The sequence below is a fragment of the Panulirus ornatus genome, chromosome 13, assembly GCF_036320965.1.
Source record: "Panulirus ornatus isolate Po-2019 chromosome 13, ASM3632096v1, whole genome shotgun sequence".
NCBI classification, from domain to species: domain Eukaryota; kingdom Metazoa; phylum Arthropoda; class Malacostraca; order Decapoda; family Palinuridae; genus Panulirus; species Panulirus ornatus.
Genome location: NC_092236.1, coordinates 58,654,796 through 58,672,029, shown reverse-complemented (window position 1 = coordinate 58,672,029; position 17,234 = coordinate 58,654,796).

Genomic DNA, 17,234 nt, shown 5'->3' with positions numbered 1-17,234 from the left:
GAAAGGACGGAGTGAGTATAGATAACTTTGGCTATGTTTGAGTGGCTCGGTCAAGAACTTCAGACTCTATAGCACGAACTAGGTACAATTCTCTGAATAATTCTCTGTATAATAATGATTAAGCCTTGTTACAGACTTCAACATGAAGTGGGACAAATAGACTACGTACAACACTGACTGGGTACATTGACTGTAGCTTGGATACAAATAATTCAGCTTGGGTACAGTGTGTGTGTGTGGTTTTGAATACATTCTACTCACACGAAGGGTACAGGAGTGTGATCTGTACTCGGTTACACAAACTGTGTTCGCCGGAATCTGACATGATTAGAAACTCTCTACAACTGTAGCCAGGGCGTCAGACATCTTCGCCCTGTAACTTGTAGAGAGGTGAGAAGATATGCAGAGACAAGAGGGAGGGAACAGTACACAACGGTACAATCCATGGTACGGAATGCACAATGGGTGAATCATGGCACAGAGCAAATACAATCTGACCCGGATACCAGAGGGGTGAAATGAGTCCACTTGTCTCCTGAGATCAGTCTTAGGACGCTTGACATTCCACTTACGCGGACAGGAATATGACTCAGGCTCCCCAAGATCAAGAAGAGTTATGGCTTCGAAGACTTGAATCTTTTAAGATTAGATTTTATGGAATAATTTATAGTACAAGTTGATTTTGAGCTTGGGGTCTGGAGTGGGAAAGGTCAGTCGACGGGAAAGGATTGTAATATCAAGTGAACTCTGAATGAGAGAAAAGGGTCTGAAATGAAAGGATATTTGATAGAAAATAGGAAGAGTATGGAAGAATAGGAGAGGGAGAGAGGACGTGGAACCGGAACATTAAGAGGGAAAGAAAGGGGAAAAGAGGATGTGAACGAGAAAGATTTAACCAAAAAAAAAAAGCATAAAGGGGAAATGAAAGGAGCACAATGCATGGAGATATCAAAGTTCACTGGAAATCATATGCAAATTACTTTTTTGGGGGAAGTATATATGAAAATGAGACGCCAAGGAACGAAAAAAAATGTTTAAAGAAAAGAAACTTAATATTTTTTTTTTCTCGGAAAAAGAAAACTTTAGGAAGATAAGGATGTTGAACAAGACTGCATTGCAGATCAGCTGTTGACCTGAACCTGGTAAGCAATCTCCCAAGTTAAGGGTCAAAGGTCAAGTAGCTATTTCCCCAGATTTGATATATATATATATATATATATATATATATATATATATATATACATATATTCTGTATTGTTTGCGTAATATATGAATAAACTTCGGTTTACGTACAGAAATGCATGAACTACTTTAAAATACAAATTAGAATAAGATTTTTGAAATAGGAAAATTAGGATAAGGAAGGAGGAACCATTGTAGTAGTATGCATAGAACACATGACATACATAGCGAAGGCTGTATACATAGTATACATTGTTCCTCGCTTTCAGTGATGATCTCCAGACACACATCATCGCAGAAAGGTAGAAATTAAGATAAAGTATTACAGTACAATAACACGTGATATATATTCAAAAAGGTACAACGAAATATAATTCTATAAGGATTTCACTTGTGAAACAGATGAAGATTTAATCAATTATCTCGTATGAAATGACAATAAGAATAAGCGGCATAGTGAAATAAGCATCGTCAACGAAGAAAACGTTACATATGAACGTTTATGAACGTTGATTCTGACGTTGGTAGAAGTTGAGGTAGGCAGGTGACGGTGTGGGGTGATCATCTTCAGTCCAAACATCATCAGAAATCGGCACATCTTTCCCGCCACACAACGCAATCAACGTAAATTCCCCCGTCTTGTGGAACAGTCCGGGCGGGGAAGACTCCTGTTCCTCCTCCTGTTCCTGTTCCTCCTCCTCCTCCTCCTGCTGCTGCAGCGAGGAAGAGGAGGAGGAGAGAGGCGCGAGTCGGCCAGAATTCTCCACGACCAGTGGAATATTAAGCCGAGCGGGGGAGTGGCTTGGGCAAACTGGTATGAACAGTTTGGGTGCGAGTTGTGTGGTGTTCGTTCCCATGCAGGAAGAGGGTTTGATGTAGTGTGGCGTTAGGATTTAATCACACACGCTAGACATGTATTTCCTTTTTTTTTTTTATACTTGATCGCCTTTTTCTGCGTTAAAGAGGTAGCGCCAGGAACAGACGAAGAAAGGCCACATCCATTGTTGTGTAATGCACAGAAACCACAGCTCCCAGTCCACAATCAGGCTGCTTCAGATGTTCTGGTTCAGTCTACAGACAGCACGTCGACCCTTGCATATCACATTTTTCCAGTTCTATCTGATGCACGCTTTTCACGCTCCTGCATGTTCAGGCCAAGATCACTGAATATCTTTGTTTCGCTCCATCCTTCCATCTGTATTGGTCTCCCAGTTCTCCTTGTTCCCTCCACTTCCGACATATATCCTGTCAAACACTCCATTTGTATAAATGGTTTCAGCATCTATTCCTTCGTTGTGCTGTTTACTTCGTCATTCATTTTCAAGTATAAAATTCCAAAGTAACTTCTCAGTAAATCAGATTGTAAATGTACTAAGACGGGTCAGTTTCTTTATTAAGTTGGTCTCTGTAAATTCATATTGTCTGTGAAAGTGTTGAGTGATAAGTCACCCCGCTTGATCAATGAAGTATTACTGCATCATCTGCATACATCAGTTTTCTTGCACCCTTTTAACTTGACCCTGAATGAATTCTCATTTCCCTAAATTCTAGATACGGTTACATATTCTTAATTTTCTCCAAGGCATACTAGATATTCTTTTCCATTGAATCGAGAAGGCATTACCTGATTTTGTGGAAATTTTGGAATATTTTCATACAGGGTGTCTCCTTTTTCTCAGTCTCTGCTTACCTCTTTATCTTTCTCTTTTGCTTCCCATATGAAAGAAACTGAACACTAAGTTTATCGAACAAAAATATCTTATAGTTCAACATGAGCTCGGTTTGATGTACTTTTTTGTAGTTTTGTCGCAATTTAATGTTCAGTTGAAGGTGACTATATTCGCAAACAAAATCTAAATATCTACTCCATTCGTTCTAAGATCTCGCTCCGCTGCAGTAAATGGCCTCGGGTTCCTTCGAATACAAAGGTCGAGAAAGTGGAGGGAATAAGAAAAAAAAGGGTGTTGGAGGCAGTAACCAAGGCACAGCTCCCTCCCAATCATACCTCGATAGACCCGGAAATAAGACTTGACACGCAGCTGTAGCTTGTGGAGTGAAGGAAACAAGAATGAAATACAGGAGGAGAATTTGAATTATATCTTCTGTCTGTCTAGTTTGACACTCATCCTCTCTCTCTCTCATGGCCAGGAGGATTTACCCCATTAGCTCTTATTGCTACTGAGAAACATTTCCTGTCGACGTTCTAGCCGGAAGAACTTATAAGCCCCTTAGGTACGTCTTGAATACATGTCATGTCTCGTCTCGCGTCTCTTCAAGCTGGTATGTCCAACACACGCCATACTCTGGGTGAATCACGTCCGTTCCTTTCTTGTTCAATATGTTTTCCTCAGATGGTGTGAGTCTTGACATCAAATGCTCTTATTCCTTCAGAGTAACTTTATACATTTATTTTGCTCTTCTCGTCCTTTTTCATATTACCATATTACGAGCTTCTGCATCGTCTCTCACTGCTGTATGTGGCCTTCTTACCTTTCTCATCCTTGCAGTTCATACCATCGTCTCTCGCTGACATATCCAGTCTTCTTCGTTTTCTCATCCTTGCAGTCTGTATCATATTAGGAGCTTTGCAGTCTCTCTCTCTCTCTCTGTATCTAACCTTCCTCGTCTATACAGATCATATCGTCCCTCGTTAGGACCGTCTAGATTCGCCCTTCCCTTCCTCCCTCCTCCCCACTCTGCCACTACCAGAAGCTCTCTATCCTGTCTGCTCCTCTCTCTTCCTCCTCCTCCTCCTCCTCTCACAGGGTCGAAGTCTGCAGTGCAATCTAGATGTGCGGACTCCGACACATGCCGCTAATTCCGTCCTCTCCACAAATACGTTCGCGACTTGCACACACATCAGCTCACACCGGCGTCCCTCCCTCCCTCACTCAACACCTTTGCTTTTCGATGATGTTCACAGGTTTGATTTCGTCAACCGCGCACCTTGTCGCCTCTGAGGTTACCGAGTGACGTAGACCTGAGCAACATGGGATCCAATACTCTATGAATGATGTCAATCTTATGCTCTCATTTTCTCGTTCTCTACGATGGGGTTTCTGGTTAAGTTCTCTAAATGTAAGTTGGTTTACGTCGTTTACCATGATTCACGCGAGGGTCCGCACGTGTTCGAATCCTGGGCGCGGCACTTCGGCCCACAGCCAACCCAGATGTTCGTCTTTCCTCCATTGGAAATGGTCGATACCTGGGGTATCTGGCTGGTGTGTGCGTATGCGCGCACGGATGGATAAAGGCACTATTCATTCATGCGAAGTTAGGGGATTGGGTTACACGAGTTAAATGTCCTACCACACACACACGTAACATTCAAGTGGATGGATAAGGAAACACTCAGCATGCTTCTGAAATCCTAAGTTAGAACAAACCTAGAATACAATTCTTAAGTTCGCTCACAGGCAAGTCAAGTTACGAAATACTTAGAGGAGGTTTAGGGGAGGTTACAGACAGTACTAGAAATTAGAACTAAGTTACGGGATATGGCTAAAGACCCCTAACTTGTCTATCATGGAAGAGAGAAGAGTAAACGTGACATGAGCGCGACCTTCACATTTATAAACTATCTGCTTGTTCAGAAAGATGTAAAGAAGTCTTATTGCAGTATAGTAGCAGTGAACGAATGCAATAAACCCGTGTTATGAAATGATAGCAGAGAATGTTGAGATGGGGCCCCCACGGGTGTAAAATTCCTTCCCAGTACAATAGAAATAAATGACTACACACGAGATGGGGTTCAGCGAGTGTAGATACCCACCCTGTACACTACAAATAAGTAATGACACAAAAAAGAGAAAAAGAAATGAAAGGAGACGTGTTGGCCTCAACACCGTTTTCGCACAACATCGTTTTCTTCCTCGCTCGCCCTCGGTTGACCTTGGAGGCGAGTTCACTGAATCTCTAAATATCCCTAGAACTTCCTAGATCTTTTCGCTACTAGGCTTAATACTAGATGCGGTATGTAGGAAAATGTGTATCTTCATGCGAGCTAAGATACTGTATGTTTATATTTGAAATACAATTGTCCCTAAATGTGATAAATGTAATCAAATTACTTCAATTACACTGTAATCAGAAATGATCTTCACTAAAGAAGTTGGTTTCCTTGTCATCGTGCATATGCAGATCTCTAAGGGTATAGGGGTAAGGAATGTAGATCAAAATAACAATGTATAAATAACTGGTCTACATATAGAAGTCATGCCCACACACTACGCCATTCAACTTTTTTTTTTTGATATAATTTTGAATACAAAAAGATCTACAGTTTTCCTTATTGATTTCGAAGTCGACTATGATTGAAAGCGAGACAAAAATTTAGGAATTTCTGAAGCTATGATTGATCTGGGCCTTGTTTCTTGATCATCTCCATTCTAGATAATCATATGAGTTAATCATTATCATAGAAGACTAGAATAGTAGTATCTTACGGGATTAATAATATAGGAAGGACTGATATAAGAAGCAATGCTTCGGAATTTACGATAACTCGAGAAATTCTTATGATAGCTGGTTCCAGTGATTGACCAGCGTGTGTCATTGTATACTGTACTTGCAAACTTAAGAATAAACCTTGTTTATATATATATATATATATATATATATATATATATATATATATATATATATATATATATAAAAAAGCTGCAAATAAAAGCAGGTGCCAGTAAGTGTTAAGATGGTGTCAAACGTTCAATTTTGTGACACTCGACACTTGGATTCATAAGTGTGAGAAGTGGTCTTGAAGCCCAGATAGTACTGTGGTTGAGGATGGTGGTGTCAAATGTTCATGTTTTGAGAGGTTTGGCACGGTGTCAGGTCCCGCGAACTTTGGCACAGTGTCAGGAATGTGTGCCTCTTACTCTCATTCTCCATTTAGTTGACGTCTCTCCAGGGCCAACCTCACGTTTGGGATGTCGAGTCTTTCATTTGTGTCGTATTTGTGAGTGGGTTGGGTGGGTGGCTGGCTGGTGGGGGTGCATTTGCTTAAGCAGAATGAGGGGAAATTGTCTTGTATACGACAGAGGTGGGTGAATGGTGAGTCCTTCCTTCATTCATTCAAAGAAACCACGTCTTGTATTCGAGAAGGCAGGGCCTGGGTGATGAATGCTTACTCACTTGAGTAAAGTATGTGGAAAATGAGTTTAGATGTCTCTAATAGGTTTAAAGAAATGGATCTTTGAAGTACATCAATCTAGTGACTGAAGGAAATGATCATTCTGTGCCAAGTGTTCAGAACTGAGAAATATGATATTGCTGACATCCATAAATAAATGATAATCGGTAAAGAGACACAACTTGCAGTTATTGATAATGATAACTATAAGAGGATAGAGGGATTATCATTAATTAAAATGCTCAATTTTTTTCAACTTTTATCGCAATGAATTAGAATACAACCAAAAGATTATATTTACACTTGGGGTTTCTACATAAGTGATAAGGTTTCCTACGACTTTATCAAAACAGTGATAACTTTCATCAAGGCCTGCATTGCAAACTGTAATTCATATAGAGCAGGCACCTGGATAATGAATAGCTACATATTAGCTAAATCCGTTAATAAAGTCGTGTTGAATATGGAACCAACAATGAGATGATCAAGTTAATAAATACGAAATAATGTTCGTATATTGAACCAAATTCAATTTTCGCATGTCTGGCTGTAGCCATTACTCTCGTAATCTAATTGGGGCGAAAGTTTCCAATTCAAGTACTTAATTGGATACTGACCAACGAAAATAACAGGGTTTAAAAGGTTCCATATTAAAAGGCGTTTGTTGCGCTGGGTTTGCCATTTGCTTAGTACAAGCAAAAATTTGCCATTGTTATCAAATTCCTCTTTAGAACGACATGCTGGCTAGACCCACATCAAAGTGGGATGTATCACTTGTATTGCGGTGATGCTGATGGTTAGGGAGAAGTTAGAGCAGCTATATCTGGGTCGGTCGTACAATTATATTAAAACGAATCAAGTACAGGATTATAACAAGTGAATTAATGAAACCAATAAACATAATCCAAGATTATATATATATATATACACACCTGGTACCTGGTTGTCTTTCTTACCTTTGCGAGGTAGCGTTGGGAACAGACTATTATGCTGTCGAGAAATAATCTTCGTTTGGCTCCCTCTTCTCCTTCGACTTTTGTAATGTGATAATACCGGAAGGGAGGATTTCCAATCCTCCACTAAAGCCTCGTTAAGTCGCCTTTTACGTCACCCACGAAATATGAGGATCATGTTTCTTTTTCCACTCACTCTCGGGAATTATCAAGATATCTTTCAAACCCTCACGACGCATCTCCCGGGAGTCGTACGTGGCATACTCCCCTGGCTCTGTCCGTCGACGTCTGGAGGACCTGTCATGGTGGAGCGGCAGGTGTTCATTAAGTCTGCTCAGGCCAGCGTTCCGTCGCTCTGCCATGCAAATTATCTCTGTGATTAAAGTTTCCTTTTTCTTTTTTGCGTGGGTGGGGGAGGGTGGGGTGGGGAAAGAGAGGCAGCGTTTCACGTCCACACCCCCCCAACACCCCCCAACACCCCCAACACCCCTCCCCCTCCCAACACCTCCCACCCTGCTGTCTTTTATGAGCAGGTCCTTTGAAGGTCCAATTTCATTCGGTGCGTCATTGAATTTCATATTGTCTCTGTGGTATTTTAGTTTTATATTGCCTCTTGGTACTGTGCCATCGTATATGTGTAGCGGTATTTTGGAATTTTCTTTTCGGAATAAGATCATTAATTCCTTATCTAAAGCTTCCTTCAAGATCAGATGTTTTAGATATACTTAATAGAATTTGCATATGATTTTTGTTAGTGGAATCTATTCTTCTTTCCTTTATGAATTTTATCATAAATATTCATTTTCTTGGTTAATAAAGTCTATTGGGATTTCATAAAGAAACAATCATCTGATTTCTTCCGTTGTATTTTCTTTTCCAATATTTTTTTTCCTATATCGTTCGAATTTCATTTCGCAGAGTCGTCGTCGTATCATTCGTCCGCCCCCGTATATCATCGTCTGTCGTTATTCTATCTCGAATTTCAAGTTCGTACTGAAATAGACACTGAAATCTCGAAGGGATTTCCGTTGTATTCTTCTTCGTATTTACGGTGGGGTTGGGCATTATACAACCCTCCTGCTGTATGGTTCAGGGGTTTTTCTTTATATTTTTGTCCCAGTTTCTCCAATCATATTATCCTCAAACATTATATATATATATATTCCTCTCTGTACTGATGATGGAACTATCCTCTCTTTTATAATTTTTGTTTCCGATTACAACACTTTTGTCTAAGTCTTCGAGTGGCACTCCAGGACCCTCTCAAGTGACAGGATGTCACATATATCTACATTATAACACTTTCCTCCTATTGCAAGAAAAAAAAAATGCAAGACTCGTCTTTAATGTCATGTATCTTAAGGTAGGATTTTGTCCTTGGAATATCATTGATAGATGTTTTTCATTGGAACAAAGATACAAGAAATGAGAACTTGATAAAGTGTTCTGTTGAGTCCGTAGTTCATTACATAACTCGTGACTAATTTATGAGCGTGTTTAACTGTTGCTCTTCTGTTTTCCAGTCTCACATTCACGGGTTTCCACAGGAAATCTGTCTTCCTTCTCTGAAACACTTTTTCCTCAATGAAAGAAAATATGTACAGTGTTCATGGCAGGATCTACCGTAGCAAAATAAATTTTTCTTCTCGCTGAGTTGAAGGATTTTTTTTTTTATGAGCTTTCATCGTGTGTGTTTGGGTTGAGAGAATTTATTTTGGGTATTTTTGCATTTGTGGGGACTATGGACCGAAGCCTTGTGTTAAGAGTAGATCTGTCTCATTTGATATTATAGATGTATGACTGTTTTTTTTTCCTGTCTGTCTGTGTCTGTCTATCCGTCCGTGCGGTGAGCGCAACTTGCTAGTCCTTTATCATGGCAAAATCACGTCGAAAGTACATTTAAGGAAGGTACACTCGCTCCCCCTTTTTTTTCTCTCTCTCTCTCTCTCTCTTGCCCCAGATGCGTCTGTCCAAACCCTTGGGTTCTCCTGTCATTTCATTATCTAGCCTGTCTGTTACCTGTCCAATTCTTTCGATTTTTACCATCTCGATAGACTTGCTGGAACGTCTTCGGAAATTTTTAGAAAGCCTTCCACGTGAATATATATATATATATATATATATATATATATATATATATATATATATATATATATATATATATATATATATATTAATCTTTTTGTGAGTTGTCACTTGTGACAATCCAGCCTCACTTGAGGCTTATAACTGTATAAGCAGAAGTATACACGAACATACATAGATGTATGTACCATAATAGCATATTAGTGTTAATTGGGCACAGCGATGCATACAGAATGTGCCTTTTCATGTCAAAGAAAATCCCTGAAAGAAAGGCTGAATATAAGATACCTTGTAATTGAAAATGGCGCGAAAACTGGCGGGAAATATATAGCCATAGCGACGGCAGTCTGTGTCAAATATAGCCAGACAATATGGCGTGTAAAAAGCTATCTCTTGGACAAAGAAATCGATTCTATCCACCACCACTACTGCTGCTGCTCCTCCTGCTCTCGTCATTCCCTCGTGTACGTCAGATATCGCTTCTTGGTCGTTATAAAAAAGCGTCCAGAAATAAAGACTTGAGGAGACGAAGTCTTCTCAGGTGTTATCAGTAGCTTTAAGCTTTATATACGAGTGTTTCTCGAAGGCAAATGATTTTTCACTACCTTGTAACGTTCGTTGTGGTCTGGGAGAGGCAATGATAACCAGTGGAGTACCACACTGGCGATCGTTCAGTGGGGGAATTACGGCCACCACGCGTCCTGCTGAGACCCTGTTTGTTTACGGCGTCAGCTGATTCGCTCAGCTGATCCCGGGGGTGAGTTAGGGGCGTATGCAGCGAATAACTGTGGTAGCACGTGTGTGTGTGGGTGTGAGATCTGCATATTTCTGCTGTACTGAGGGAGTTCTACACCCGTGGGCCATCCCCCCATCTCTTGAACATTCCCCGTTGTCATACAAAGATTTGAAAACTTCTGTATGTTTTCCAAATATATTTCTTCTTTCAGTATATTCCATTATTCCATATGAAATCGTTCTCTGGTTCTGTATATCGTCGGAATATTTTTGTCCTACGTATAAACAAGATCAAATCTAATGGCCAATTTTCTCGATATTGTTTCACACACACACACACACACACACACACACACGATGTATATATATTTTTCCCAGTTCCTATTTTCTGTGTGTTTGCTTTAAACCTTGTTTCTATCGTAACAAAACATGGCGTATTTTCGTGAACTTATCCAAGCGTGTCATTTCCATCACTCGATCATTTCCTTCAGTTACTCTGAACATTAGTTCCTTCTTGCATGCTCGAGCTTCATTATTTCGTGGAAGGGGAAGAAAGGCAGAGCCTCCTGGGAAACACAGCCTCCTTGAAGTCTTGACGCCTGTGTGTTTTTCCCAGGGGGGGAGAGAGAGAGAGAGAGAGAGAGAGAGAGAGAGAGAGAGAGAGAGAGAGAGAGAGAGAGAGAGAGAGGCGCGTAATAGAATCCTGTTCACATACTAAGAAATGTCATGGTTATATGTTACATGTATACATATACGATTTTCGGCCGAATCTCATAATGTTTTCCGTATATGCTGTTCTTCGTGCATTTTATACCTTGAGAGAATGTTACAAGAGGAGGATCAGGTTAAAATATACATCATTTGTACAGATTAGCTTGTCTTTCATTTCGGTATATCATTCATATACTTTGCCAGTAGGCTCTGGTTTTTAATTAGAAATAGCTTTTATGGAAAGCTCGTAATTAGTTGTGTGTATATATATATATATATATATATATATATATATATATATATATATATATGTGTGTGTGTGTGTTCTTTTTGGTGCGAAGATGTGCAGCAGACATGTGAAGGATAAACGGTCTCCTCTTAAGAAAATACGAACAATATCACACTAGAAATTTTGCTCAGAGTAAGAGAAACTCCAAACGAATGAACATAATCCTTTTTTGATGTTATAATTCCTGGAGATTCCTACATTGTGGTTGTACATTTACTTACGTCTGGGTAGGAATTTTGCACACACATACAGAAGCAATGGGAGACGGATGTATCATTTGCAAGATCTATCTATAGAACACACACACTACTACAACGTCTTCATTATAGAAAAAGGTGTAGGACCAGAAAGCGAAATGGAGAGAACACGGGTACATGTATCATTTCTTGATTTATTCCTTTAATGTTCTCTTGTATCATTATGCAAAAGTGTTGGTACATCAAGTTATCAACGAACTTTGATATCATCAAAACTCCGATGTGAAAACAAATATTAAAACAAGAAATGGGAATGTCTTGACAAAATACTAGACTGATATAAACTTGGTATAAAAATGTTAAGAAATTAGACATCTGTCTGAGGATAAAATCATATTCATTACATTTACTTTTCGTTCTAGATTATGGATGGGTCGAGTATACAGACGATGATAGAATATACTTTATAACAAGTTAGCCAGATGTTAAATTGTCGAATACCATCTGTCACTCGCAACTACTAGAAGGTTGATATTCCAAATATAAAATCCATTTAATCAACTGAATTGTTATCTATCATAACCTTTTAACGCGAATATGAAGTTTGACAGACCAAAAATTTGCCTTTTTTTTTTTTGTGCTCATGACTCGATCCCTGAAGATCATTCTGTCGATTTTCAGTGGAGGCAAAAACCTTTTCCAAATTCTTTTGGGGCGAGTTTCTCTCAAAATGTCAGAAATGTTCCTTTTAACATTCCTTGGAAACCCAAGCATCGGTTCATAAACCATGAGAGTCGGGGCTGAACCATCAGAATCCCTCTTTGTAAAAGGTTATGATTCTATTTAGGTCATTTGTGGGAGAATTCTCTGGAATCTGTCTAGATCACTTGTTCGTGTGGATTTCTTTATTTTCTGGGGATAGCAATTTTTTTTTTCTCCTTGGTTTTGTGTAGGTAATTTGCATTTTCATTGTTTATACATTTCTTGTTTTTGGAATTCTCTGTTGATCAAAAAGATAAATGAACAGATAAAGTATTCGTTAGAAGGATCGGCCGTGGTGGAGCTTAATTATACATATTCATACTAATCTTTTAAGATCAGAACGTCAGCTAGTTGTGTGTGTGTGTGTGTGTGTGTTGGGGTGGGGGTGTAGGTCGAGTGTAAACTATGGTCCGAATCAGAAACAAACTGAAAGGAAATGAATTAAGAAGGAAGGCTGAAGCCTTATTATTGGTGGAACCTTAAAGTTAAGAAATAGAAAATACGATATATCTTTAAAACCTGTCTTGAAGCTTTTACTTTCGCAACGCATTGTAAGAAAGTAAAATGTATGAGATGACTGGACCATACTGGATTATACGTTTCTGAAAAAAAAAACTCTCTTAGAAGTAAACTTGCAGGATAATATATACTTTAATATGAAAACCTGACAAGCACTTTTAAGAGCCATACATTGAATTAATCTTTAAAACAAGTCAGTGTTTATATAGACAGTGAGGGCATGTGTGGTCTGAAGGTGTTCAAGATTTTGTCGATTGGTGGTTGTGAGTTCACGTTAACGACCCTGGCAGTTTTTTGACCCAAAACCCACCAACCAACAGCCCATAAAAATGGTTTGTAATCTGGTGATTATCAACACCAAAATGTAATCGCAGAGATGGACTTACAACAACAGAATTTAGATCAATCAAAAGCGATGATATTTTACTTTATAACTTTTCGTCATATTGGTTATATCGTAAATCTACATCATATCGATATTATGTTTATCATTGTTACTCCTTAAGGCCATATTATGCTCGTTATTAGGGATATATTTGCTTCTGATTTACGTGGTTGGTCTAATCTTTTTCTTAAGGACATGGCTTTGTTCAATTAGAAATATGATCATTTTATCTGTTCCTTCACCATCTCGTGTTCTCCCTCTCCTCTGTGGGAACACCTGACACTGTTCGTCTTTATGATCACAAATCAGACGAGACTTCAGACTGATGATGACGTCGTGTGACGCAACATCCGCTTTCGTCATCACTCCCCGTGTACGTCATAAAGTCGTTGTTCAGCAAGTTTTATTAGTTCCTCCGGTGTTGCCGATCCTCGGCCGCCAGAAGCTTGAGGTCCACCAACAGTCCACAGAGGGAGGGAAGTGGACTGGGTTGGTTCCCATATTCCCCTTGGGCAAGGACCACGACCCCACCATCGTCAGCTTTGATTACCTCACCCTCAATGAAGAGTCTCCAGACGAATTTCCATCTTGATGAAACGCCGAACAACAAACACTGCACGAGATGGTGGGGGTGTGGGAGCCGTGGTGGTGGTGTGGGAAGTTCTTAGATGAGTGGGTCTTGCGTTTGTATTCTGGCAGACTGCGGAGTATTGATATCAGATGTTGATGGGAATGGCACGCCAGGATCGTTCCATCATAGTTCCTGGAACAATGTTCTCGTAGGGAGCTTCTTGGCTTTCGTGATCAGGAAGGAATGATAAAACCTTTTTTCCCGTTTTCGCAATAGTACTCAGCAGGTCTGACTATTTCGCATGCTCTGTGGTTTGCTCGCTCTGATAACATCCCTTTGAATGAATGACTTCGATGTTACTCTCTGTAAGACATGTTCTGGTATTCTTTTCAGAGAGACAGTATCTCCTCTTGATGTATAAGGCCTAAAGGAGTCACTTTCTGGGATGAGATGGTAATAAACTCGCACGAGAATTGTATCGTATAGCCACGATCTTTCGCTCTTATGATTTTCACATATGGCTCTCTGAACCAAAAAACGCGTACGACTTTTAAAACATACTTGTATCCCTTAATTTATACATATGACTTTGAGGAGAAAATGTGTATGATTCTCTCCCTTACAAATTCAGTGTGAGTGAACAATTTGTATGGAACATTAAATGACTTTGAATTATTAGAGATGCAAACCCATGGAGATATGATGCATTGCTCTGCATCTCAGGGCTGATGTCGTGCCCTTTCTCTGAGGAAGGTGGCTTTGCTGTTACCTACCTGGAGACCTGGCTCAACCATGCGTACCTGTGGCTGGTAAAAACAAGCAGGTTGTATTACTCTGGCTGCCAGACATGATGGTTATCAACACATGTTATAAGTTAAGTAAGAGGAAGTGCTATTGATGTGTTAGACGATTAGTTAGAAGAGGAGCTACATAGAATGTTAGAAGAATAGCTGCATAGAATGCTGTATGAAGTTAGAGGAGAGGCTATACAGAATGTTAGGAATTAAGTTAGAAGAGGAGCTATAACGGATGTTGCCAAAATCGAATATATAGAAATGCAACGGATCTTAAGTTAGCAACGAACTCCAATAGGTACTGTTAGAAGCTGCCTAGAAAGCTGACTTTATTTTCAAAAAAGTGAGTGGTGTTCTTGGTGAATGCAAACTCGGAGAATTTGATATAGATTCTGAAGTCTCTCTTAGAACTACATAAGATGATGAAGATTTGGTGTTGAATATTATTCATCAGCACGAAAGTAGGATGTAGTTGTATTCATCAACGCGAAAGTAGAATGCAAAGTGGGATGGTCATGTAGCCCATCACCATAGTAGTCTCAGACTCGTGCATCCTCGTCACCTTCACTCGAGGAGGATCCTACGTGTCATGTCCTTCGGCAGTGGTGAAATCATCTCTCCACCCACCCACCACTAAGACCCCGAGGAGCGCCAAGAATTTCAATCGCGATGGAAAAGTGTAGTAGGTCAATTCGACCTGAGGTAACTCGAAGTGGCCAAAGACTACCTATTTATGGGAGAAGCCTATAGCAGGCCTCCAGCCCACCCCTGACCGACCCCCCTCCTCCTCCTCCACCACCGTCGCTGCTCGAAGATTGGAACTGTAAATGGTGGCTGAGAGACCCTCCTCTTCCACAGCCCAGTCACTGGAACTGCCGATGGAGGATTAGGGCCTGTGAATGACAGCTTTGCCTGGGTCGGCAACTCTCGTCTCGCCCCATTAGATAACATCAGCTACCACTCATTCACTAGCCTCCTGGTTACTTGGTGCCCCTGATCTACTTGGTGATGAGTGAGCGAGTGCCTGGATCTTGTATACATTTAGTGACGCTACTCACAGTGGATTATTGGTGATGATCGATGGGAATTATCAATGAAAGAGGGGAGTGAGGTGTAATGGTATGTACATTAGAGAGAATATCTGGTGAATCAATTTTCCTATCGGTATTCAGGGAGAGATGATAGAGAGGTTTATCCAGGAAGGCAAGAGTGTCGATAGAGACATAACGTACATCAACGAATCGTAACATTCCGATACGTAACTTTAGAGATAAGAGATATCTTAGGAATGTGAGCTTCGATGATAGAACAGAAGAATGAATGAATAAATCTACAAACAGAATTGCCCTAAAGGCAATGATATATATATATATATATATATATATATATATATATATATATATATATATATATATATATATATATATATATGTATATATATATATATTCCTTGAAAGAAGATTGTGGAATGAAGAAAAATGAAGGCAGGAAAAGCGAAATAAGAAACTAAAAAGAATACTTTGCCTTCATGAAAAAACACCACAAAATAAAACATTCATGGAACTTCATCGTGCGCTTTGTTGATATTGATTTCAAGGGATTTGGAAGCAAATGGTTTTAGATTTACGATTTGGTTCTACCCAAAGCCCTGCCGCTCACAGGGTATCACAATGCTTAACGAACAGCTTAGCATTTCAAGAAAAAATTGGCTTCCATTAAATGTATTCGTTATCGAATGTTTCCTCTCTCTCGCCATCACGCGAGTTTAGCAGTAACTGTGGCCACCGATTCACACTTAGCTGGCCGTGTTAGGGAGGGACATCATGGCGAGGTGGCGCGTAATGTTGTTCAGTTAATGCGTTCCTATAACTCGCGTATATACAGTAGAGTCGTTCTTATAGCCAGTAATCCGCGAGATATTTGATCTGATAACCAGGTCATTTAGTGCACTATGTTCACGTATTATAATTCCTACGATCAATGAGAGATAATGTCCACGAACTTCAGAAGATGTAATCAAATTTCATGATAATTTCTCTTAGCAACCGTATTGGTAAATCATTCATGAGCAGCGAACGCTCAACAATATGCTCATAGTGGGAAATAGATGTACACAACACTGAGTTGTGCTACAAGGGCTCCGTAAGTACAAGGAATGTGGGTAACGAACTGGTTTATATGTTAGCGGCGGCGTCCCTTGTATGTGTGCACGACACTTGACTGACTGAGAACAGTCGGTGTTGGAACACCAGCTCCTGGTAGGCCCATTAGGCCTCTCATTGTGGGGGTAATGTCCCTGGACACTGACTCTCCTAAAAGGCTCACTTAGGCCTACTAGTGAGGGCTAATGTCCCCAGACAGGGACGCCTCGGGTAGGCTCGTTAAGCCTGCCAGCAAGGGCCATGTCCCTGGACAAGGACACATCTGGGAAAACCTCGAGCAGAGATATAAGCTGTCTGCTGGCTAGGTCTGTCACAGATGTGGTATTTCATCCAAGCTCAAGTTGTTACCGCGCCGGAAATCGAACCCAGAACCAATACATCAAAAGTTACGGGCGCAAACCACTACACCACGAAGGCGTTCAAGAACCAGCATCTCTAGACTCCATCGTTTGGTGAACTAACATTGGAAGTCTGCATCCTCAGAACTGGCACCAACCTAACCTCACGTGCTCATAAACTACAATTTCCTGTCGCATTTGATTGGAGGAAAAAAAAAATACCAAGAGTGACAGAAGCTCAAAGATAATTGGCTGAATATTGCTACACTCAACCTTCGCTTTTGAACATTCTTCTTTTTCTTCTCGTTCGGAGGAGATGCTGGCCATGATGATGAGCAGCGTCTGTCATGACATGAAGCGAAGGAGATGATTACATGCAGTGTCCTTGCGCCCCAAATTACCAGAGTCGAGAGGAGAGCG